The 23964-nt window shown below is 46.3% G+C and overlaps 1 protein-coding gene across 3 annotated transcripts in view; it reads right to left on the reverse strand.

The window, feature by feature from the left end:
* The window catches only part of Fgf1 (fibroblast growth factor 1), a 95851-nt gene extending 72110 nt beyond the window's left edge, over positions 1-23741 (reverse strand). The window contains exons 1-2 of one of the 3 annotated variants that reach the window (XM_026384414.2): positions 23382-23741; positions 11432-11586 (exon numbers count right to left, since the gene is read on the reverse strand). The gene's annotated coding sequence lies outside the window, so the exon portion shown is untranslated. Of the gene's footprint in view, positions 1-10846; positions 10925-11431; positions 11587-23381 lie in introns of those variants that run through there. The other 2 variants (XM_026384415.2, XM_026384416.2) reach the window with 2 other exon arrangements.
* Between the last annotated feature and the right edge of the window lie 223 nt (positions 23742-23964).

The following is a 23964-nucleotide window of genomic DNA, read 5'->3' on the forward strand; positions in this document are numbered from 1 at the left end:
CTCCCCAGCTTATCTTCACCACTGTCCCTTTGGCCCCTGGGCTTCCAGTTCCGGCATTCTGTTGCATTCTAGAACATGCCATGCTCTTGCCCATGTCAGGGCCTTACCACACGTTCTTCCCTCCCTGAGGAAGTCTCCACCCTGCTCCCCACATGCTTGGTGCCCCCCATTCTTCTGGTCTCTGCTTTTCTGGCACCTCCTCAGAGAGGCTTCCCCTCTCCACCCCCTGGCTAGAGCCTCTGCTGTACCAGGCCTTGCTTGGTCTCTTCATCCAGTTGACCTTTTTGACTTCCACAATTTCTATTTCCATTTATTTCTGGGTTGCCCTGCTCCATTTATGTAAGGATGCTCTGTGTCCTAACCCTGCCCTGTCAGAAGGTGACCTCCTCAAAAGCAGGGACCAAATCTGTCCTTTTTTTTGTATCCCCAGTGCAGGACTCTCATGGAGTTGCTCAATAAATGTGAAAGTAAAAGAGGTAGAGGGAGAGAGGGAGGAGCCCCCCAAATGGGGCCAGCATTCCAAGTGGCCCTGTTTCCTGTGGACGTAGGCAGTCTGTCCTGCTCAGCCCTAGCATTATGGTGCAAGTTAAAAATAAAACCCCCAGATGGAATGAGAAGCCTTTAAAGAGGATCGGGGAGAGATAATGAGAAACATGAGCTGACCAACGCAGGTCCAGCAGGATGTGGGACTGGCCAGGAAGAAAAGGATCTTGACTCCAGGAAAATACTGACTTTGGGCTGCCGTAGAGTCTGATGAATGTACAGCTCCCAGTTAGTCATCAGAAGTCTCTCTCTTGAGCTGCCATGCATGAGAAGATGTTAAAGTAGCCAACTCAGGTCATACTTCCATCCTTGAGCAAGATGCGGTTAGAGTTTTTCAGAGACAACTCCTAGAACGGGGGGCCTCCCCAGTCCCCACTGGACTCTGTGCAGGGAGAAGAGGGAGAGGCCTGGAGGTAACCCAGAGGCGAGGAGGCCTTTCTTGACTCATCCTCCAGCTGACCTCCCCCAGGGCCCATCCAGCGTGGGATCCGAACCTCCCACCATAGTAGGGTTCCAGCCAGCTATCCCAAGGTGAAGCCACCCTCCAAAGGCTTGGCTCAGTCCTGGGGGCAGCGCGAGGCAGGGAGGGAAGGGTCAATGGGTCTCCAGAAACAACTCGACGTTGCCTTGGAAACGCTTCTCCCCCTTGCACAGCAAGCATCTGGATCCACCCTGAACCAGCTGCGTATTAAACCCTTCAAGCCTTGGTGGGAGGTGGGGAAGCATTAGGAAGGGTCAGAGTGGGAGAGGCAGGGTCCACTTCCTTTAGAGGAGAATATCAATCTTTAGGCCTTGGGGAGGTGTCTCACATCCCAGAAGAGCAGTAGGTTACAAATTCATATTCCAGGCTTGGCTCGCTGGAGCAAAAAGATGGGCTAAGCGGGGTGTGGGGGCTGCCAGCACCCCCTCCTCCAGACCGCAACCTGGACCCCATCCCAGAATCCATCTGTCTGTGCTGCTTCCACAAGCCAACTGATGTGCTCATGGTCACCTGGTGCGAGGGAATATTCACAACCCTCTACAACATTGATCACCACTGGGTTTTTCCCTTCGAAGATCTGAGACAGTCAGGGGGCCCACAAAGGGCGAGAAGGGAATTAGCAAGAGAGACAGCCATGCCGTGGGCTTTACACATCACCCCTAACTCAACCTCCAGGACCATCCCCAGAGGAGCTCTGTGGAGAAGGAATCTGAAACTGAAAGAGGACCAGTTCCCTAGCCCAGGTCACTTGGCAAGGGAGGTCAGTGCATCAGGCGCAGCTGGACGCAGAGTGGCTGTGTAATTGGCCACGTGTAACAGGCCATCTTCCCAATCCCTGCAGTCAGCTTTCAGATGATTTCAACTCAAAGTCCAGCATCAGGGGCTCCTGAGCCAAATTTTCAAGCAGTCCATGTACTGAGGGTAGGAATCCCAAAGTCTACATGTGTGCTAAGCAAAAGGGGTAAAAGCTGACTCCTCTTTAATGGTTTGTTGGAAGCATCTCTGGTTTGAAACTGCCAGAAAAGCAGCCTGCCATGTGTGGGGGACTTCAACCTTTTAAGGGACTGTTGCTCTCTTGGTGGGTTCTAGGTTCCCATCATAAGGGTTTTAAGTGCTGAAAATCACAAGATGATAATCCTCCCCTGAGACAAAATAAAGGCTCCTGGGGAACAGCAGGGTAGTAGGTGACCTTCACACCCTCTACCAGGACCATACATTTATAGGAAGACTTCCAAAAACCTTAGCCAGATGGTAAAGTTTGTCAATAACAATAACAATTCAAATTTTACTGAGTAAATACTAAACACTCCGCACTGTGTACTAAAACATTTGGGTGCTTAATGTGTTAATTCTCTACATTCTTTTTTTAAAAATATGTTTTTAGTTGTAGATGGACATAATATCTTTACTTATTTATTTATTTTTTTGTGGTGCTGAGGATCAAACCCAGGGCTCACACCTGCTAGGCAAGCACTCTACCACTGAGCTACAGCCCCAGCCCAATTCTCTATATTCCTATACCAACCCTATGATATAGGAACAGCTAACATTGACATAGCACTGAAAGGTACTCTGGACTTTACCTGAGTTAATTCACATATTCCTATCAACAAGTGCTAGGATGTAGGTACTATTATTATGTCTATTTTATAGAAACCGAGAAGCTGGGTAACTTTTCCATGGTCACACTGTTCTTCAATGTCAGATCCAGAATTTGAACCCAAACAAGTCCTACCCAAGAGTCTCTACTCTTGACCACTATACTACGCTACCAAAACTCCACAGGCTGTTTCTGAAATAATGGAAAGGCAAGGAGAGAGATGGGTCAGAAGTGAAACTGTCAGAAGAATTCTTGTTCTCTCAAGCCAGGAACTTAGGGTCTGCCCAGCCAGCCCTCAGCAAAGATCCCGGGACCAGCCTGGGAGAATGGCCATGAGTTTTGTGTGACCAACTGCATGGAAGTGTCACCCTTGGGAAGAAAACTTCCTTTGAAAGATGCCATTCTGAAGCTGACCTGCATCTCTGTCATTTAGAAATGTCCCCATTATTACTTCAAACACTGAAAAAAGATCACACTTAAGGAAGACTATTTGGCTTCTATAACACCACCTGTCACTAAGGTGATGCAGCCAACTCCAAGAAGCCTGGGCCACCCACCTGCACTCCTGAGCAGGGGATGCGCCCTCCTCTGGGTCCTGGGCTTGCTGTGTGACCGCAGGTCACATTTCTGCAGCCCTCCCTCTCTCCACAGCGGTGTCAGAAGCTGACATAGATTCTGAGGAAGGACAGAAAGAAGTGCACTTGCTAGACGTCCTTTCTACCCCTAAAGGTCCTGGGCAGGACTTGGCAGACCCTGGTTAACCAGGGGGAGGCAGAGGTGAGCTGCTCCCTCCCGCTGCCTCCAGGGCACAAAGGCCAGGATGTGCTGGATCAATGCCTTCCTTCTGGGGGCCTGGCATCCCTTGCTTGCCTCTGATGCACATCAGCCAAAGAAGTTATTCATTTCTGAGTGTGAATAATACCATGAGGGTAGATTATTTCCAGAGATAACACCAAGTCAGCTAAGCCAGGGCAGGAACACAGAGCATGGGGCTTGGAGAACTGTGAGGGGCCCCTGGTGCAAACTTCCCGACTTCACTCCCAGAAGGGCCAGGGTCCTCAGAAGGACCAACAGAGGCCAGGAGGTCCCATTGCTGCCCCAGGTCTTGGCTTTCTCATCCCAAGATGTAACGATTCTCTCATTCACTGGACTGATATTTACTGAGCCTTTACTATGTGGCTTGGCTCATAGTAATATCTATAGCAAGGAACAAGACAGGCAAGGTCTAGTTCCAGTCCTTCTGAGGCTTACATAAGGGAGAAAAGGCAATAGCAACTCTTTTAAAAAACTGGTGAGAACAATTTCCTGAAAAGAACTTCAGTAGCTCAGGAAATAAAAGCAAGAATTGACAGATGGGATTAGATTACATTAAAAGGCTTCTGCACAGCAAAGAAAACAATCAATAGAGGGAAGAGACAGACAGACTACAGAATGGAGAAAGACTTCACCAGTATTCATCTGACGGAGAATTGATATCCAGAATATAAAAAGAACGTGGAAAAAACTCAACAACAAAAGAAACTAATCCAATCAAAATAGGTGAATGATCTGAACAGACACTTCTCAAAAGAACAAATACAATGGCTCATAAATATATGAAAAAATACTCAATATCTTTAGCTATCAAGTGCCAATCCAAACTACAATAAGATTCCATCTCACCCCAGTCAGAATGGCTATCATAAAAAAAATAATAACAACAAATGCTGGAGAGGATGTGGAGAAAAAAAACGCTTATACACTATGGGTGGGAATGTAAATTAGCATAGTGGCTATGGAGGACAGTATGAAGGGTCTTCAAAAATAGATAAATAAATAAATAAAAACCATATGATCCAGCTATAGCACCCCTAGGTACATGCCTGAAGGAATCAAAGACAGCATGCAATAGAGATAACTGCATACCTCGTTTATCATGACACTTTCCCCATACCTAGGTATGGAAACGAAAATGTGACATGCATATATTGGATTATGATTTAGCCATAAAGCAGAACAAAATCATGCTTGCCATTTGCAGGAAAACAGATGAAACTGAAGAGCATCATGTCAAGAGAAATAAGCTAGACACAGAAAGCAAGTATAGCATGTTCTCTCTCATATGTGGGAAATAGAAAGAAAAAAGATGACTTGAAGGGACCTGGGGCAAGGGGGAGATGGGGGGAGGATAAGAAAGGAAACAGGGAAGGGTGGGCCTGATGGGGCATGATGTATGTGTGTATGGAAACGTCACAGTGAAACCCGTTAGCCTGGGTAATTAATATGTGTTTATAAAAGAAATCAACAAAATAGGAAAAAGAAGAAGAACTGAAGAGTAACTATCAACTGGGATAAGCACCATGAAGGAAAGAGACAGAATGGGGAGTACCGAGGAAGTGTCTTGGAGGAGTGGACAAGCACCGTGAGCACTGAGAATGGAAAAGAGGTCTGCTGTGACGAGACCTGGGGGCGTCTTCCAGGCAGGTGGAACGGCCATGGCGAAGTCTCAGAGGCAGGAAAGGGCATGGAACAGCAGAGAACAAAGGGAAGCTAGGGGGATGGAGTGGGCACTCTTGAGTGTATACCAAAGTGTGCTCCAGGGATTCTTCTTGCTTAGCCAAATCCAGTCCCTCTGCTCAAATCCAAATGAAGGGAATATTTTTGATCCAGGCAAGGCCTGTGGTAAAGGCTGGTGTGAGTTTTCCACAGCAGGACTTTTGTTACATAGGGACTTACATATGGGGCACTTGAGAGATTTCCCAAGGATGGGAACGGTGGGCAAGGTGGGCAAGGAGCTCAGGCACCTGGCTGGGCTGGGATCTCCCTGTTCCCAGCACAGGCCTCGATGGCTACATTTTGTGTGAAATTATAAATGAGGCAGAATTTGGCTTTGGAACTTCTCTTGTCAGCACCCTCAGCCCCTTTCAGATCCTTTCTAGAACCACTTCTCTCCCAATGTCCTTGGGGGCTCTGCCTGGGCTTCCTGGCCTCACCACCGCCGTCCCCCATAGTTTGCTGCATACCTGGCTTCCTGCAGGCAAAGCACAGGCAGGCAGAGCCGAGCCTGCGTTCATCAGACCTCTGTATCCTGCAAATGATGCTGAAGAAGGGTGCCCAGCCGCGTGCACAGTAGTATGAGTCTGGTCCAGCTGCCACACTCAATAATTAGCCTCCCCAATAGGAAAAAAAACTGTCCCTTTTTAGAGCCTTCTCAATAGGGCCATGTATACACCTAGAACACACACTGTTAGGTGACAACCATGGCTGGACACTATGTAGGAAGTGGCCTAGAACTCCGCTCTCTAATGCCCATGCAGCCAACCCCGGGTCTGTGAAACCAAGGAGCCTGATGTCTTGCTTCAGGGCTGGCCCACCGCCAACCGTGGTCATCAGCATCTCTAGCCCAAGATGTTTTTATTTAATGAAATTTTTGCCCTGTGTAAGATCACTTCCTCCTCAGACTTTCTATAGCTTACAATTAAAGGGCCTAAATCCTCCACAGGGTCATGTGGTCTGACCCTGCCTGGCCCCCGGGCTCCCATCTACCCACATTGACCTCTCCTCCAGGCACTGGGCAATGCCATGCTTCCTCATACCATGTGGACTTCCCACATGCTCTTCCCCAACCAGAAACATTCTGCTTTCCCTAACTGACACCTCCCAGTCCCTCAGATCTCAACCTCAGCATCCTTCCTCCTCATAACCTTCTCAGATCCCTTGCTTCCTCGATTGGGTCAGGACCTCTGCCATATGCTTTGCAGACCACCTTGGAGTCACTGCTTGATTGATGTCTGTACCTCCATCTATTCTTTAATATTCATGGTGGTGGGGACTGTGTTGCAGCCCGGGCACTCTCCCTGACACTCAGGAGGTTCCCTTGAGTGAGCTGGATGAATCTGCAGTGGTCATCATTGGCCTTCATGTGCCCATCCTGTCCCCACTCCATCTCTTTCTCCTCCTGCCTCCCTTTTTCTTTACTTCCCGTTGCTTCCTCCCTCTTCTTTCTAATTCAGTCTTTCTTTCCTGATCCTTGAGCCAACTGTAGCTCCCGAAAATACCATGAAAGTCATCTGAAAGCTACTCTTGAGTTTTTTTTTCAATTGCTATAACTTGACATAATATTTTGACCTTCAATTAGATTGCTGGAAGTCCAAGGTTAAGGTTTCTGCTGGTTTGGTTCCTTCCAAAGGCTGTGGGGGAATGTTCCAGGACTCTCCTTGGCTTATAGGTAGCCGTCTTCTTCCTAGTTCTCGTCATCTTCCCTCTATACATGTGTCCAAAGTTTCCCTTTTCATAAGGACACCAGCCATTGTAGATTAGGGGCACCATCTAATGATCTCACTTTTAATTTGATTATCTGTGAAAAGAACCTATCTCTAAATAAGGTCCCAGTCTTGGGTACTGAGGGCTAAGGGTATATTTGAGCATATGAATTTAACCCATAAAGTCTACCTCCACCTTCCCATTTCCCCAAACCACTTTGACTCATTGAATAAAATAAAAATAGGGAAGCAAAGGAACATAGACTCTTCTGAAGAGATTATATGTGAGTTTGGGCTCTGGTAACTGCTAGTCCTGAATTCAAATCCCGGCTGAGCCACTTTCGGGCAATGAGGGCTTCCCCCCTACTTGCAAAATGTGACTAATAATTGTGTCTAATATATGGGATTGCTGTGGAGAATTAATGAGAGATTAGCATAGTGGAGGGCCTAGCAGTGTGCCTAGGACAGAATAACTCAATATACAGAAAGTGTGTGCTTGTCATTTCTAGAATAGGTAGAGGTCCAGTCAGGTAATTCAAGAAGTAATGACAAAGAAGAAGCTAAGTGCCACTAATTCTGGCCCCAAAACCCTGCGTTACCTTACTAGTAATACAGAAGGGAGTCAGAGCAACAGCCAGACCTTCTCTAATTGTGAGCTTCTTCTATTGCGATCTATGGACCAAGGAGACAGCAAGATAATGCCACCATATTCCCTGTGGCACAGAATCACCTGGGCCCCATCCAGGAAATTTAGAATCTGGGTCCCCTCATGGACCCACTGAATCACTACTGCCCCAACGACTCAGCAACCTGAATTTTTAACAAGTTCCTCTGTGATTCTTATGCACGTTAAAGTTTGAAAACCCCTGGACCAGACTATGGTTCCTGGAGGAGCAGGGATGAGTCATGCCCATGAGTAATCCTGCACATCCACACCACCCTGGTGCCAGGTGCACGCCCCTCACACCTGTTTGCATCACCAGCATTCCTCGGACAAAGCCAGAGAGCTAACCTTGAGCAATTAGGCATAAACCAAATCTCTGTAAGTTACACTTTAAATGTACCTTTTAGAGGGATCACATCTTTTATATAATTAAACGTTACTGTGGTCAGACATTTAGTTTTTGATTATCCATTTCTCCTCTTCCCACAACTAGGGTCACCCAATGCTAACCTCAGACTTAACTCAAGATGACCTCTGACCTTAAGCTTGAGTCGGGGAGGGAGACCTGGCCCAGTTTTGCTGGCTGTGCCTGTGTCTCTGTCATCAGACTGCATTTCTTTTGTTCTTGGGCACCATCCTCTGCCTGCTTCAGCAAAACCAGAGACCCACCTCGTCCCTCCATGCCAGCATTCATATCTTGTTCCCAAAGAGTGTAGGTCTTCAATAATGAGATTCTGCCCGTGGCCCAAGAAAGGGTCCTGCCACCTCTAGGCAGTTAACAATTCCTGGCCTATTTTCTAGGGTCTTTCAATATCACCTCTTGCTGAATTCCTGTTACCAAATTCCACCTGCCTCTCAAGACACTTCCCATACCCCCCAAAACAAATGAAGCACCCCCACCCCTCCACCCTGTAAGGAGTACAGCAATCTGGAAAAACCTGGTGTGAAGCTCGCTCGGCTCTGCTACCTGGTAGCTGTGGGACCACAAGCAAATGACCCACCCACTGAACTTCAATTCCTGTGTCTGTAACAGCCCCTATTCCACAGGGTTGTTTCAAGAATCCAGTGAGTGGGTACACTAAAGTCTAGCCCAGTTCCCGGACATAGGGAGGACAAGCAATGCCGGAACCAGGACAGAAGCTCTTCTGTTTCTGATGCTCATAGAGGCAAACAAAACCCCATGCCAAGGCCAAAGTGCCTCAGTGCTGCCAAAAGGCGGCACTCACGGTCAATTGTAGGGTATCGCTTGGGCCTCTGGAACAAATGGACTTGTGGGCAGCCTCTTCAGAGCTCATCTTTTAATAATGTTAACAGTAAACACTCACATGGCACTCCCTGTAATCCAGGCACAGTACTAAGGTTGTTACTCCTTTCATCTTTTCAAGGTTGGGGCTGGGAAGGTAGCTCAGTGGTGTATGCTTGTCTAGCACTACAGGGCCCTGGGTTCCATTCCCAGCACCAAAAAAAAAAAAAAAAATTAAAATTAAAAATATTAAGATTGGAACTTCATCATTCCTCTTCACAAGGCACAGAACTCATAAGAGGCAGAGTAAGAATTTGGACCCGAGGCAGCCTGGCTGCAGAATCCAGGTACTCAGCCACCATTGTTATACAGCTTCTCTACCATAGTATGATTCAGGTGTTAAAACAATGGCTATTCCCTCCTTCTCCTTTCTCTCTCTCTAGGCCATTGGCCCAGAAGCCTGCTCTTGCTGTGTACCTTGGGTTCCTTTACTTACCTTCCAACTGAGTTGAACAACTAACAGCCCAACTCACCTCTGTACCTGCCCAGCCTGTAGGTTCCCTCCCTATTCTGTGGTTGATTGGGGCTGAATCCAATCACATCTGAAATGAAACACCCTGTGGGTACTTAATGAACAATTGTTGCTTAGGGAATCCTTCCATAAGGAAAAATACCCACTGTTTATCTGTTTATATAATGTGTAGACATTAGCTTTACATAAAGCAGGGTATGTCATGTCTATGGCATGAGTGGCTACAGAATATTTTCCCTGCAGCCCAAACCAATGGGTACTGCATCAGCCAAGCAAAGCCTGTTTAATGAGGTGGAAGCGGGTGTGCCTCCACTCTGCACAATACCTAGCTCCTGGCAGCTGGCACAGTGACAGTTCATGATCCATGTATAGCTTATTCAGGGTCCACACATTGCATTCCTGCAGAGAGACTGCCACACTGTCTCTCCCAGGACTGGACATCCCTACACAAGTATAGATGCAGTTTGTGGATGTCCACTCACCATCTCCCTGAAAGTGCTACACACCCCTAAGACACATCACTGGATCAGATCCTGCTTTCTTATTTTTGAAACCAGGTCAGGAATATATAAACACCAGATTTAGGAGAAGGTTTACTTATTGTTTTCCTGCTTCACTTTTTGATAATACCTTTGCTTTTGATTAAGTACTTCATTTGCAAACTCATTTAGTCACACTAAAAAAAAAAAAAAAAAGACAAGGGCGACAAAAGAAAGTCTCCCTGCATCTTCAGCCAGCTGCCCTTAGCAGTGAACTGGTGATCTTGACCTCAGAGACACATTCTTAAGAGGGGACTTTCCTAGGAAGTCCTCAGTGACCAATACAAAGAAAACAAAGGGAAAAGAGATTTGTGGCTGTGAATCAGAGGCTCCACCAAAATCCACACTTATTCACACAGACAAAGCAGCTGGTCAACCCTTCCCCGGATACCACCTCCCAAAGCAAGATCCATTCTTTTAAAGCCTTTGCCACTGTTGGGCTGGCTCTTCCTCAGGTAGAGTCACCAGGAGGCAGCCTGGCTTGCTTTCTGCTGGATGCTCATGTCCTCCCTCTAGAGCCCGGGGAGAATTAAAGGGAAAGTGCTGGAAGGAGGAGATGGGGAGGTGGATGAAGAGAAAGCACAGAGTGCCTGAGTTCTGCTGAGACACAGTGAGCTCTCGGACCTGAGATGGGGGGTGAGGTCTCTGAAAAATGGTACTTGATAAAATACCTGAAATTCCCATCCTAGCACTGGAGTCTGAATTCCTCAAGAGCTCCTGTCTAGAAGCGCTGCATACTTTTGGCCATATAAATGCCAGGTGGGTGGAGATTGCCCGGGTGACAGAGAATGTGCCCAGGGATCAGCCATTCTGGCCTCTTTGCTACTGGTGCCTATGGGAGGGGTTCTGAGATAAGGATGGTGATAGCCGAAGATGACCAGAAGGTAGAGTAAGAAATAACCCAGAATACTGCCCTTCAAAGTATCAAGCTCACACCCTCAGAGAATCCTACATTTCAGCCTGATTTTTATAGCAGGAGGATGATAAAATCTAAGCTGCTCACCGTGTTGACAGGTCGCCCCTTGCGGCTGAATTTCCAGGCTCTCCAGGAGAGTGTGACACAGCAATATAATGTCAGTCAGACGCCCTGCAGTACCACTCTCAGCTTCCGCTGAACCGCAGGACTGCAAATAGCACTTAGTAAATGAGAACATTCCTGGCCCCTCTGGTGCTGGGGCTGGCACTGGGGGGCGGCGTGAAGATAATGGGGCAGCATGGTGCATGATTACTTTTGCAGTCTCTAAATTGTCAGTGCTATTTTTACATATCTGTGGCATCAGCAAGACCTTCCCCCTGAGCAGTCTGCACCATGATTCCTGCCCAGCCGGAGCGGAGCTTCTTGAGGTTCACTTGCAGGAGTGCTGGCTCCAGCACTATCTGCTCTGAACACTTTTCTGCCTAACTTTTCTCTTTTTATCTTCTTCTCCAAGTGTCCTTAGACTTACACCAAGGGACACACATACACACACACACACACACACACACACATATACACACACACATACACACCCCATATACAACCTCCACACATACAACCTCAGCTCTGGATAGAAACTAGTCTCCCCAGAGGAAACTCCCTGATTCTTACCCAAAGAGCTCGTAGGCTGAAGGCTGTCCTCGCTCCTGGCGGGGAAACAGAATCCACTTGGTGTCCTCTGCTCTATGTCTGTCACTGTCACCTTGCGGCAGCTGCTTCTCCAGCAGTCCCAAGCCGGCTCTCTGAACCTCTGGGCTACTGTAGCTCTGTGTGGGGAGAGGGACGGGCCATGGCATGCACATCAGGTTGCTGGCCTGCCTCCAGACGCCATGCCGCAGAGCGGGCCACCAGTCCCAGAGGGCTGTGTGGGAAGCGGAGGGTGGGGGGAGGGCAAGGGGCAGGGGGCTGGGAATATCAGTCTCTAAGTCTGTCTCTGGCCCTTGTTTATCAGCAGAGGGGACCTGCCTGTCGACCACCACCCAGACCCAGTCCGCCTACAGCAATGCACACATAGCTCTCAGCACCCCCAACTCCGGGCAGCTGGCAACAGGCCCAGGAACACACAGGCTCTGGCCCACAGAGAGAGGCAGAGATGGCAGACAGTGGCAGCAACTACACCGGCTGTTATTTTAACATGGTTTGTCTTGGGGCAAATGCCTGAGCTGAATGGACTACTGGCCCGTCTGACCAGATTCCTGTTTATTTTGAAGCCTCAGTCACCACGGAAACAGCAGGTCGTGGCTCAGAGACACTCCTCTGGAACCAGAGGCCTGCGGGATGAAAGGGAGCCCTTTTCTGTTCTGTCATCTGGCATCCTCGAACAGGGTGTAGGTGTGTCTCTGTGTGGCAGTGTCTGTCTATGCCCTTCCCAGAGCTAAGCCCTAGAAAAAGTACCCTGTAAAGCCTATCAAGGCGATGGCTGTCCAGATTAGGACTGGGGAGGGGCTGCAGAGGGGATATTTCTATCATTCCTCACCATCGTGCAAGGCTATCCCTATTGGACTAGGTGAAGCCCCAGGTGAGCCCAGTGTCAGGTGAGGATTCCTTCTATGGGCCTTGAACATCGTCTCTATACCTCTTGATGCCAGGATAGGAAGGGAGGAAGGAAGGAAGGAAGGAAGGAAGGAAGGAAGGAAGGAAGGAAGGAAGGAAGGAAGGAGTCTATACAAATACTATTTGGCCAGAAGGTGGGAATGAAGGTGAACAGAAAGGATATGGATGAAGGGGTGTCTTTGAAGAAACCAAATGGAAACATGATTAATAGTTCCCTATAATTGGTGAAGAATCCCTTTTCATCACACAGATGGTTGAGCCTGGGAGACTTGAGTGGGGTGTGAGTGTGTGTGTGTGTGTGTGTGTGTGTGTGCGTGACCATGGATAATTCAGATAGAGACAGATTGACCTGCTGCAGCTGAAAATGAGCTCTCTAATCTCCATCCTAGGACAGCTGCTTGGGTGCAGGGAAGGTGGAGGTGGAGAGTATTTTCTGCACAGAGTATCTGGGGGCCCACTCAGGGGCCTTCAGAAGAGAGGGGCCTCAGGGAGCTCAGGGGTCAGAGGCTCAGATATTACACGACTCTGATCATGGATCTCCAAAACTGGACTGAAAAAAAATTGATTTTTCCAAACCCTATTAGCTGGAACCTTTGCGAACTATCATTTCCACATACTCAAAGGAAACTGATAATTTGCTTTAAAACATAATAATCTTCCTGAGAATTTGCAAGATTCCAAAGAACCTTCTCAAGTATAGATAAAAATGCTTTGGACAGTTGTCTTCTAAATTTTGGAGAATGATTATGCTACATCGAGTATGTTAACTCCTTTTAGCTACATGAAATAGCAGTGTTGGAAGTGAGAGAATGCCCTAACAATCTGGAGTTCAGAGAGGCATTCTTTCTTTGCCACATCTGCTGGGAGAATGAAGACCATTCTAGCAATCAGACTGTGGATATTCCCAAAAATGTCCACATCACTCTGAATGGAACTTCAGGAACCCTACTTCATCACATCAGCATAGAAACTAGTCTCCCTCCAAGAAGAGGCCCTGTGCTCAGGGGTGGTGGGGAAATAGGAGAAGGCCCTGGCTCCCATTCCCACCCTCCGCAGTCATCTACAGGACCTGACCAGGAGTTCACACCACTTTCTACAAGATGAGGTCTATGTGTGTGTGCACTGCCCCATCAACGTCCTCACTCAGGACCATGGGTCTTTTGTTGAAATCCAAAATGTCTTGGGTTAAAAATACCTCCACAGAGTTCAAGTGAAGCCCAGGTGCTGCTTCTTTCGTCTCTAAAGCCCAGAAGATTGAGAATCCTTGAAGGAAATGACAGTGAACTTGTATCAAATTCGGCTGTCCTGATTCAACAAGCCACAAAATAAGACAAGGATATCAGAAGATGTTTGGGTGGCATCTATGTCTCTGAGAAAGGAACAGTTCAGCAGCCTGATGAGTAAGATACAAGAGTTGTCCAGCTTTGGAAACAAGAGCCCAGATTATAACACCAATTTGTGGAATTTTGATGAGGCGACGAAAGACCTCTCTGTTGAGCTTGGGGCCACACCTCTGCTCCCAGCTACTCAGAAGGCTCAAGAGGACTCCAAGCTGGAGGCCAGCCTCAAGAGAGACCCTCTCTCAAATTTTAAAAAGAGATGGAGATACAGCTCAGTGGTAGAGGGCTTGCCTACCATGTGCAAGGCCCTGGGTCCAACCCCCAATACCACAAAGGGAAAAAAGAGACTTCTATTTAAAAAAAAGATGCAGACCCAAAAGATTGGGTTGCAATCCCAATTAAAGTCCCCACTGTGACCAAAACCAGGTCTCCCTACTTCAGATGTCATTGGTCTTTCCTAGGCAACTTAGCCCAGGGCTCCAAATTCACCCTTTCCTAGGGGATATCAGTAAGACTTGTATCATTTCTGCCAACTCACAGGATCATTTTGACAATTGCATGTGTCCAGGTGTTTGAGGATACAAAGCAAAATCATTATTTTAGTTTATTTCTCTATTATATGCAGTTGTGAAACACTATTTAGCGCGTGTGCATGCGCGTGCACACACACACACACACATACACACACACAGTTTTTAGGCAAATGTAATCCTGGCTACTAACACACATATCAGTCTCTACTATTTGTTGGGTATTCAGCAATGTCATGATCCAAATAGTGGTAAATAAGGATTCCTCAGTTTCTTAACATATTTACTGTAATATAATTTCTCTCAATGTTGAAATTTCTTAAAATTTCATTTTAACATCCCTCAATTTCAATATTTATTTCAACTTCTGTGTCAAGGATCTAGATTTATCTCTTAAGTAATATACATTGAAGTTTTTTTTTTCCTTAAGTCCTAAGACATGATAATGTGGATGCTTTTAGCCCCACTGTTATTTAGAGTAGGGAGGGACTCTGAGATTACCTAGTAGAAAAGTCTGGTGTCGGAATAACCCTTCATCTCTGAGCCAGGAAATAGTTTGTGGAAATAATAGCTGTGAAAGCCACTAATTAAGTAGCCACAGTATACTAGATCCTATACAGCATAAGTTACAGAGGGCATATCTTCCCTCAAAGCTCTTATACTACTTTAAAGGCTATTTCTGCTATGATAAAACCAAATATAAGAACCAAACTACCACTGCAGAGAGACAAAGAAAATAATGGATTCAGGAACAAACAAAAATCCCGGGATGTTTCTTTTCTTTTTTTTTTTTTAATCTATTTTATGTTACTTTATTATTTGATTATTTAAATACATTTTTTTATTGGTCGTTCATAACATTACATAGTTCTTAATACATCATATTACACGGTTTGATTCAAGTGGATTATGAACTCCCGCTTTTACCCCGTATACAAATTGCTGTATCACATCAGTTACCCTTCCATTGATTGACATATTGCCTTTCTAGTGTCTGATGTATTCTGCTGTCTGTCCTATTGTCTACTATCCCCCCTCCCCTCCCCTCCCCTCCCCTCCCCTTTTCTCTCTCTACCCCTTCTACTGTAAATCATTTCTTCCATTTGTATTCTCTTGTCTTACCCCTCCTTTCCTCTTATATGACATTTTGTATAACCCTGAGGATCGCCTTCCATTTCCATGCAATTTCCCTTCTCACTCCCTTTCCCTCCCACCTCTCATCCCTGTTTAATGTAAATCTTCTTCTCAAGCTCTTCGTCCCTACCCTGTCCTTGTTTACACCCCTTATATCAAAGGAGTCATTTGGTATTTGTTTTTTAAAGATTGACTGGCTTCACTTAGCATAATCTGCTCTAATGCCATCCATTTCCCTCCAAATTCTATGATTTTGTCATTTTTTAATGCAGAGTAATACTCCATTGTGTATAAATGCCACATTTTTTTTATCCATTCATCTATTGAAGGGCATCTAGGCTGGTTCCACAGTCTTGCTATCGTGAATTGAGCTGCTATGAACATCGATGTGGCAGTGTCCCTGTAGCATGCTCTTGTTAGGGCTTTAGGGAATAGACCGAGAAGGGGAATAGCTGGGTCAAATGGTGGTTCCATTCCCAGCTTTCCGAGAAATCTCCATACTGCTTTCCAAATTGGCTGCACCATCCCGGGATGTTTCTACGTCGAGATGTGGGCTTGCCAGGGTCACGCCATCTGAACCAGGGGGACTGGTACTGGAGGAGAGGTCTGCTTCCACATCCCAAGAAAAAGACTGGACATGGAGCACCTAGGCAGTAACTATTACACAAAGTAGCTCCAAACCTTTCGTGAGAGCTTTAGAAGGGTGACAAAGGAAGAAAGGGACATTGCAGAGCCTCTGAAAAATCAGACCTAAAACCCTTGCTTTTTAACTTCACCGACATGAAAGCAGGAGCAGAGCGTGATGGGTAGACAGAGCAGGGTTCAGAATGGCCCCGATGTTTTCTTCCTCTCCTGGCATAACATAGCCGGGCAACTTGTCCTTGAGTCTTTTTGTTGTTGTTGTGCTTTTCAGTCATGCATGACAACAGAGTTGTCCTTGAATCTTCAGACTGACATTGGATATTTGCTTTACAATTTCCCCCTTCATTCCTCCTGTTTACAGAAATGATGCCATTCTGTGAAACGCACACCAGGCCCAGTGTGTTTTCTTCCTAATCTCATTCAACCTTGTTCAGGCACAACAAATCCTAATCAGCTGACAGGAGAAATCAGATGCTGCACGCCACTCTCTTTCCCCAACAGAGCATTTCCTTCTGTTTATGTCCAATCAGGCAGTTAAATGAAAGGCATCCTGGCATCCTGGTGCGCCAGCTGCCAAGAGGATGGAGGGCCCTGGGAAATGCTGCAGACGTGGACGGGAAATGGCAGTCATTGTCCAAGGAGACCTGACCCAGCACCAGAGCCGCAGGACAGAAACTGGGTCCAGTGGCTCTCAAGAACAGAGACGCCTTGTCCCAGTCCTACAGTAACCCAAGAATGGGACTTTGCCCCAGTTTGTCAGCCAGATCTCCACCAACGTCCAGGCAAGATGCTCGGAAAGGGGCCTACCCATGGGACGTGGGCTGCTTCTCCCTGATGTTGAACACTCATTGCGTATTCTATTTTATTCTTAAATAAAAGGAAAACTTCACGTACATGATAAAAATGCTTAATGTACAGAGAAGTACAACATGATCCTCAGTAACCCTCTTCTTCCCCCAAAATAACCACTATTAATTTTGTGTGAGGGTGGGGGGGTCTTTTCAGGGGAAATGGGTGTGTGTGTGTGGTGTGTGTGTGTGTGTGTGTGTGTGTGTGTGTGTGTGTCTGTGTTTAAAAATAGTTTACTGTGTACAATGCACTGCATCATTTTTTTTCACTTAATAATAGATCTTTGCAAATCAGTCCATTCAAGCGTCAGTATTTCTTGCCTGAATTACTTCAACAGCCCCCTAACTTGCCTCCCGCTTCTGCCCTTAGCTTTTATAGTTCATTCTAGAAGTTCATTGGGAAAAGGTAAATTACATTACATCCTTCTTTGTTCAAAACTGTCCAATGCCTTTCCCTTGCACTGACAGCAAGAACTAAGCTTGAACACTAAGTTCAAGCCTCTCCAAGTTTACTCCCTATGCATTATCCTTTGCTCACTGTGCTCTAGTGACATTGCTCCTTCTATGAGCCAAGCTTGGTCATACCCCAGGGCCTTTGCATTTGCTATCTGTTTCCTCTACCTGGAATGTACACATTTATTTTCTGCTGCTAGATTCCTTGCATGGCTGGCTTTTTCTTGTCCTTCTGGTCTCAGCTCAGACCATCTCCTGCCTGACCACCTATTCTAAACTCACCCCTCCTCACTGTCCTCCACATCCACCTGCTTTCTTTTTTTTTTTTTTCACAGAACTTATAAATATCTGAAAATTGTAACATTCATAAAATGTTTTTTTTTTAATCACCCCTGCCATGCATACTGAAACTCCATGAGAGCGGGGACTTTATCTCTTTGCTGTTGTACACCAAGTGTTTCACAAACCTGGATGTGCACTAGACTCACCTTGAGGGTTGTTAAAATAGAGATTGTTTAGCATGGAGTAAGCCAATCCCCAAAAACCAAAGGCCGAATATTCTCTCTGATAAGTGGATGCTGATCCATAATGGGGGTAGGGGGGTCATGGGGAAAATGGAGAAACTTTGATTGGGCAAAGGGGTGGAAGGGGTGGGGAGGGGGCATGCGGGCAGGAAAGATGGTGGAATGAGATGGACATCATTACCCAAGTACATGTATGACTGTACATATGATGCCATGCTACATCGTGTACAATCAGAGAAATGAAAAGTTGTGCTCCAATTGTGTTCAATGAATCAAAAGGCATTCTGCTGTCACATATACCTAATTAAAATTAATTAACTAATTATAAAAAAATAGAGATTGCTGGGTTTCTAATTCGGTAGGTCTGGGATGGACCCATCACGTTAGAATTTGCCTTTCTAACAAGTTCTCCAGTTGCTGGTGCGGTGACAGTGCTTGGAGAGCCACCAGTCTGGACAATGCCCGGCACACTGTGGGCATCGCCTGTACCTCTTTGTGCAAGGCCTGCACATGAGGCTGTGCCACTTCTTTATAGCAACATTTTCTGTGACAGGAAAGTCCTGAGTCTTGTCAGATAATATGGTTAATCTGCTCCTTGGATTTGTCAGCTGGATATTAAAACTCTAAAGCTTTATAGGCCCAAGAGGAGCCAGTGACAGTCACTCTTTGTCCCCTGCCTCAGCAGGTGGTGAAGCCAAAAGATGGTGCTGCTCCTGTGGAATGTGACAGAGGACCTCCCCAGGAGGAGTCAGACAGGCCACCCCTGCCACGGCTCAGCATTATAAATCTGGTTTCAGATTCAGCCTCAGTGCACTGGAACATTCTAACCACATACAGTACCTGGACCCCACCAGGTTGTGAAATGGATAAAACCCAGTGGTCTTTCCAAGTCACAAAATCCCTCGAACATCTGACAAGATCTACAACCCTATTCCCCAGGAAAATAAATGTGGGTACACATGCCGCGCACACACGTCCACACATCCACACACTCTCACACACGTTTTTACGTTTAATTTCAGGAAGTTAGAAGATGCCCCAACTCCTGATTTAATAACTGGCTTGCTATTGGCAAAACAAACAAAACCAGTCTGGATCCCATTGGTTATTTAAATCCCTGATTTAATCGGAGGATTAACTATAAGAAGAATGATCTTAGAGGAAAACATTAATGAGATTTATCACCTTAGAATGGGGAATACTTTTTGCAGCATGATTTGAAACCCAGAAGTGAAAATAGAATGAGATTGATTCCATAAAATTTATAATGACCTTTACAAAAGGGAGTGGGGTCTTCTTGGTTGAGCCTCCAGGGAGAAACCTATGGCGCCATCTGTTCCATCTATTGTCTTTCCACTGGAATTATGTGAGTGGTCTGTGGCCAGGCTCTATGGAGCAAGACGTGAGCTTATCAGAGCAGACAGGGTAGGACTACATCCTTCAGCAAAATTGTTACTAAGTTCATGATTCCACTAGCAGTGGTTTGGGATTTTTTTTTTTTTTTTTTTTGGTACTGGGGATTGAACCCAGGGGTACTTACCACTGAGCTACATCTGTAGCCCTTCCTACATTGCTGAGGCTGGCCTCGGACTTACAATCCCCTTGACTGAGCCTCCCAAATCACTGAGATTACAGGCATGCACCACCAAGCCCACCCAGCCCAGCTTGGATTGAGATGTTTTTTAAACAACTATATTGAGTTATAAATCACATATCATATTTCTCATCCATTTAAAGTGGACAAACTGGGTATTTTCACAAAGCTGGGTAACCCTCATCACTATCATTTCAGAATATTTTTGTCACCCCCAAAGAACCCCTAAACCCGTGAATAGTCATTCCCCATTCCTGCTTCCTTTCAGATTCAGGCAACCACTAAGCTACTTTTTATAGATTTTCCTGTTCTGACCGTTTCCTATAAACAGAACCATACAATATGAACTTTTCCCCTTAGCATAATGTCTTCAAGTTTTACCTATGTTGTAGCATATCAAAATTTGTTTTCTTTTTATTGCTAAATATTTCATTGTATGAATGCAACACATTTTATTGATCCATTCATCAGCTAGTGTATATTTGCACTGTTCCCTCCGTCTGGTTATTTCAATAATGCTGCTATTCTCGGGTACAATAATCCACAACTGTAATTCCAACTATTCTGAAAGCTGAGGCAGGAGAATCCAAATTCAAGGTCAACCTGGCAACATGGGGAGATTCTGTCTCAAAATAAAAGATGAGAAAAAGGGCTGGTAGAGTGCCCCTGAGTTCAATCCCTAGTAACACACACACATGCACACACACACAAATCTGTTGTGAATGTTCATGGCAAGTCTTTGTATGAACATAGACTTTGTATAAACAAGTTTTCATTTCTCTTGTGATTTTTATCTTAAGGATTATATGTATATATTTTATATAGATATAATTTATATACATATATGTAGGTATAACGTATATATACATATACACATAATGTATGATATATAATATATAAGTGTGTATATTGCATATATGATATATGTAACACATGACATATGATGTTATGTAATACATATACACATATATGTGTGTTTATTTATTTACTTATCACCTATCTTAACCTCATGGAGAAGCCAGCAGACCTGGATCCTAAAGACCTCGGAAAACTTCCATTCCCAGTCTGGGACCTGGGGTACAGTCTCAAGACGTGCTCAGTCTCACTGCCTCGGATGTGCCATCAATAGAGGCAAGGCAGGTGAGAACACCAGTTCTTTAGCCCTCTCACAGGATGTTGTGAAGATAAATAAAATGACGTAAATCAAATAGGATCTGCTCTTTTGAAGACACTAACTCATATGAACAGGCTTGTGCATGTCCAATTCACAGCCTGCGCTCAGACCAAGGTTTTGCCAACATAGCCAGAGGCCTGTGGCTTGTAATGTAAGGGCATAGTGGGTATAATAAACATGTTTCCTCAATATTTTGGTTTCCTTTGAGATCAGAATTTTGTTGCCATCCAAATCCTGTCAGCTGCCTTTGAGGCAAAGTCCCCAGCTTGGTCACCCTAGTCAGGGGCAGGGGAAAGTGCAGGTTCATGCCTTGTGACTGGTGGCCAGAGGAGCAAGTTCACATTCTAAAGCCTGCTCCAACCAACGTTTTCCCACTAATTAAAAAGCACCTGGCTCTCTACAGAGCTCCAGAGGCACCTCCTTTTGTGAAATCCCTGACCCTTGACCCTTTGATGGCTCTGGGGCAGGGGCCTGTACTCTCACCCCTGGGTAGAATCTAATAAAAACCTCCCCCCCATAGAGGCACTGAAAGGCCAGGTGGCAGAAGGGTCAGAGAAACAGCTGAGCTTCCTCAGGCCATCTGAACAATCACTGCAGCCCACCCCTCTGCAGCAGGAAATCTGACTAATTAGCAAGTAAATGATGACTGGAATAGGAAATGAGATGATAGGCTTGTCTGTGTTCTAACCCCGGCGTCCCCACTTCCTAGCTATATGTTCTAGGACAGTGACTTCCTTATTTGAGACTCAGTTTCCCTGTTTGCTAAATGGGACAATAAGAGTACCTGCCTGGTAGGGTTGCCAGAAGGAGTGCTGAGATGATACCTCTAGGGGCATTCTGAACTCAATCAATGTCTGCCACAGTCATGAAACTACTTTTAAAGCCAGAATTTAGGGCCTAAGCAATCTAGCCATCCTTCCTATTTAGGGAGGTTCATTCTCTATTGGCCAATTGAATTAGACTCGCTTACTTGGGCACCTACTCTTTGTTAACTAGCACAGACAAGACTAGAGACAAAACTTAATTTTCTCCCATGAATGTGAAATTCAAGTTGGGAGAGAAACGGAGAACATGAAGTTCTTAAAGACCATGCAAACAGTAAACAATAATCCTGACACCTGGTTCAGGTTCAAAGAGGAGAGACAGCAGAAAATTCTGGAAGAGCCAGACAAAGGCCCAAAGGGAAGCAGCACGGAGGCTGGTCCTTGCGAGGCAAGATGATTTCACATCGGTACAGGGGAAACAGACCTGAGCAGGGATGGGTAAGGGTAAAGGAGACCCAGGAGAGCATGGGCAGTGTGGGGCCCAGGCAGGTTGGGGTATGGTGCGTGGCTAGAGACTGAGCTAGGCAAACCTGGCATCTGTGGCTTCCCTGGTATTTAGGGCCTTTAGGAATGACAGGCATGGGGTCTTTTCATCACCTGTCCTAGTCATAATTATCCTTCCTATGAAACCTTCTGTTACAAATGCATTTTTGTGGAGTGAAAGAGGGAGGAGGAGTTACATTGGAGGAGCTTTGACTCTCAGTCTAGACCATTGCAAAAAGAGCAACACAGTGACCACCACTGACCTTGACCACCCTACATCTACCCCCAGCCCTCCTCCTGGGACTGCATGTGGTTTTGGATGGGGGTGACAACACCCCCAATGGTGCAGTCCTCACACCGGATCTATGAGAAGCAATCCTGAAACTCTGGGTAGGAACCTTGGGAATGAGAAGCACCTGTTCTTGCAGGATGGCCCTCCAAGGAGGGTGTGAGCCTGAGCTACAGGCAGTCATGTTACCACCACAAAGCAAGTCCTCCTGGAAACAGAATGACATAGTGGTCACAAGGCCAAGAGATGAGAAAGGCAGATTCAGGAGGCCACTGCCTGCATACCTGACCTACTATACCAAAACCTTGGCTTTTCAGTTACATAAGAGAAAACAAAATTTTTCTCTTTTTGCCCAAGACCCTTCCAAATGAATTTCAATCTATGGTCACTAAAAGAATCCAGGCTGCCCTCAGACTTCTCAGCATGGATATTTGTAGTCCACAGCCCAGACACAGTCTGTGTCCAGGATAACAGTACGCAGGTACAAAGAATAGTGGCCTCAGTACACATCCCTAAATAGGCACACATCCATGTGACGTGCTTGGGTGTACAGAAACATCAGAAGGGGAGACCGAGCTGCAAAACTGGTTCCACCTCCTTGTGCCTTGATTCTGCTTACAGAGCAGTTCTCCCCAGACCCCTGATTTTATTCCCGTTGTTCTCAACCAGGGTAATGAGTTCTCGGATCTGTTAGGCATGTTTTGCAGGGCTCCAAGGAGTCAGGAAGAGATGGGGAGAGGGAGCTCTGCAGATCCCATTTTGTTTTTCCTTTTTGCCTAATAACAAAGAATAGGCTGGCATCCTTTTATTTCCTATTTCATGCAGTGCTTTTTAAAATGAAGCATTAACTCTACTGTCATGGGATTTGTCTAACGATTTCCTGGTACACATCTTCTTGGATCTCAGCAAAGATAATTCTCTTGGTAGGAATCACTTCCTGCTTTCCCGCTAAGAACTAGACCTGCCTAGTTCTTTCTGGGACTCAATTGGCCTCTGCAGGAGAGAATCTTTTATACCAGCATCATCACAGAGCCTCAAGCCTGCCACAGGCCCAGACCCAGGAAGGGAGGAGGAAGGCGTGGGGGATGGGGAAGAGCATTCGTGCTGAGCACAAGCCTGAAGCCAGGTGACAGTCTGTAGCAATCCCAGCCCTACAGAAACAGATGCACTCACCTCTTTGCCTGGGCTCTGGGGCGCTGTCTTTCTGGGGGCCTGGTCGCTGCTGCAGCATTCACACTGTACTGCAGGCAGGCCGCTGTAGGAGGAAGGGAGTTCCCATCACCATCAGAAGGGAGTGTCCTTCAAGAAAGGAGGCGATGCCCTTATCCCCTTGGAAGTTATTGGATTCGCTGGTCCTCACTCTCCTTGCTCCCTTTTTGGTGTGAGTAGAGCTCCAAGAAGCCCTGAGAGAAGGGCTCAGTGACACACACCACGCACCCTCCCTGATAGCAGGATGGCCTCCTGGCTTTGGGGGCTTGGGGAGGGAGTGCGTCCCGAGCACTATCACGCAGCTGAGCTGGTGTGCCCATAGGAAGCCCAAGGACAAGCACTCGTGAACTTCTCTCTCTCCCGCTCATGTGATCTTATTTTTGGACTGGGCACACGAGCTATTTGGGGGCTGGACAGCTGCCAGGTGAAAGGACAAGTATCTCATCCAAATCGTCTCCATACCCCTCTCTGGGCATGATCTAGTCCCTGATCCTTTTCCCCATGCGAAGCAGAGGAAGGAGTGAGGGTCTTGCTATAAGCAATCTGT

The sequence above is a fragment of the Urocitellus parryii genome, chromosome 1 (genome assembly GCF_045843805.1).
Source record: "Urocitellus parryii isolate mUroPar1 chromosome 1, mUroPar1.hap1, whole genome shotgun sequence".
NCBI classification, from domain to species: domain Eukaryota; kingdom Metazoa; phylum Chordata; class Mammalia; order Rodentia; family Sciuridae; genus Urocitellus; species Urocitellus parryii.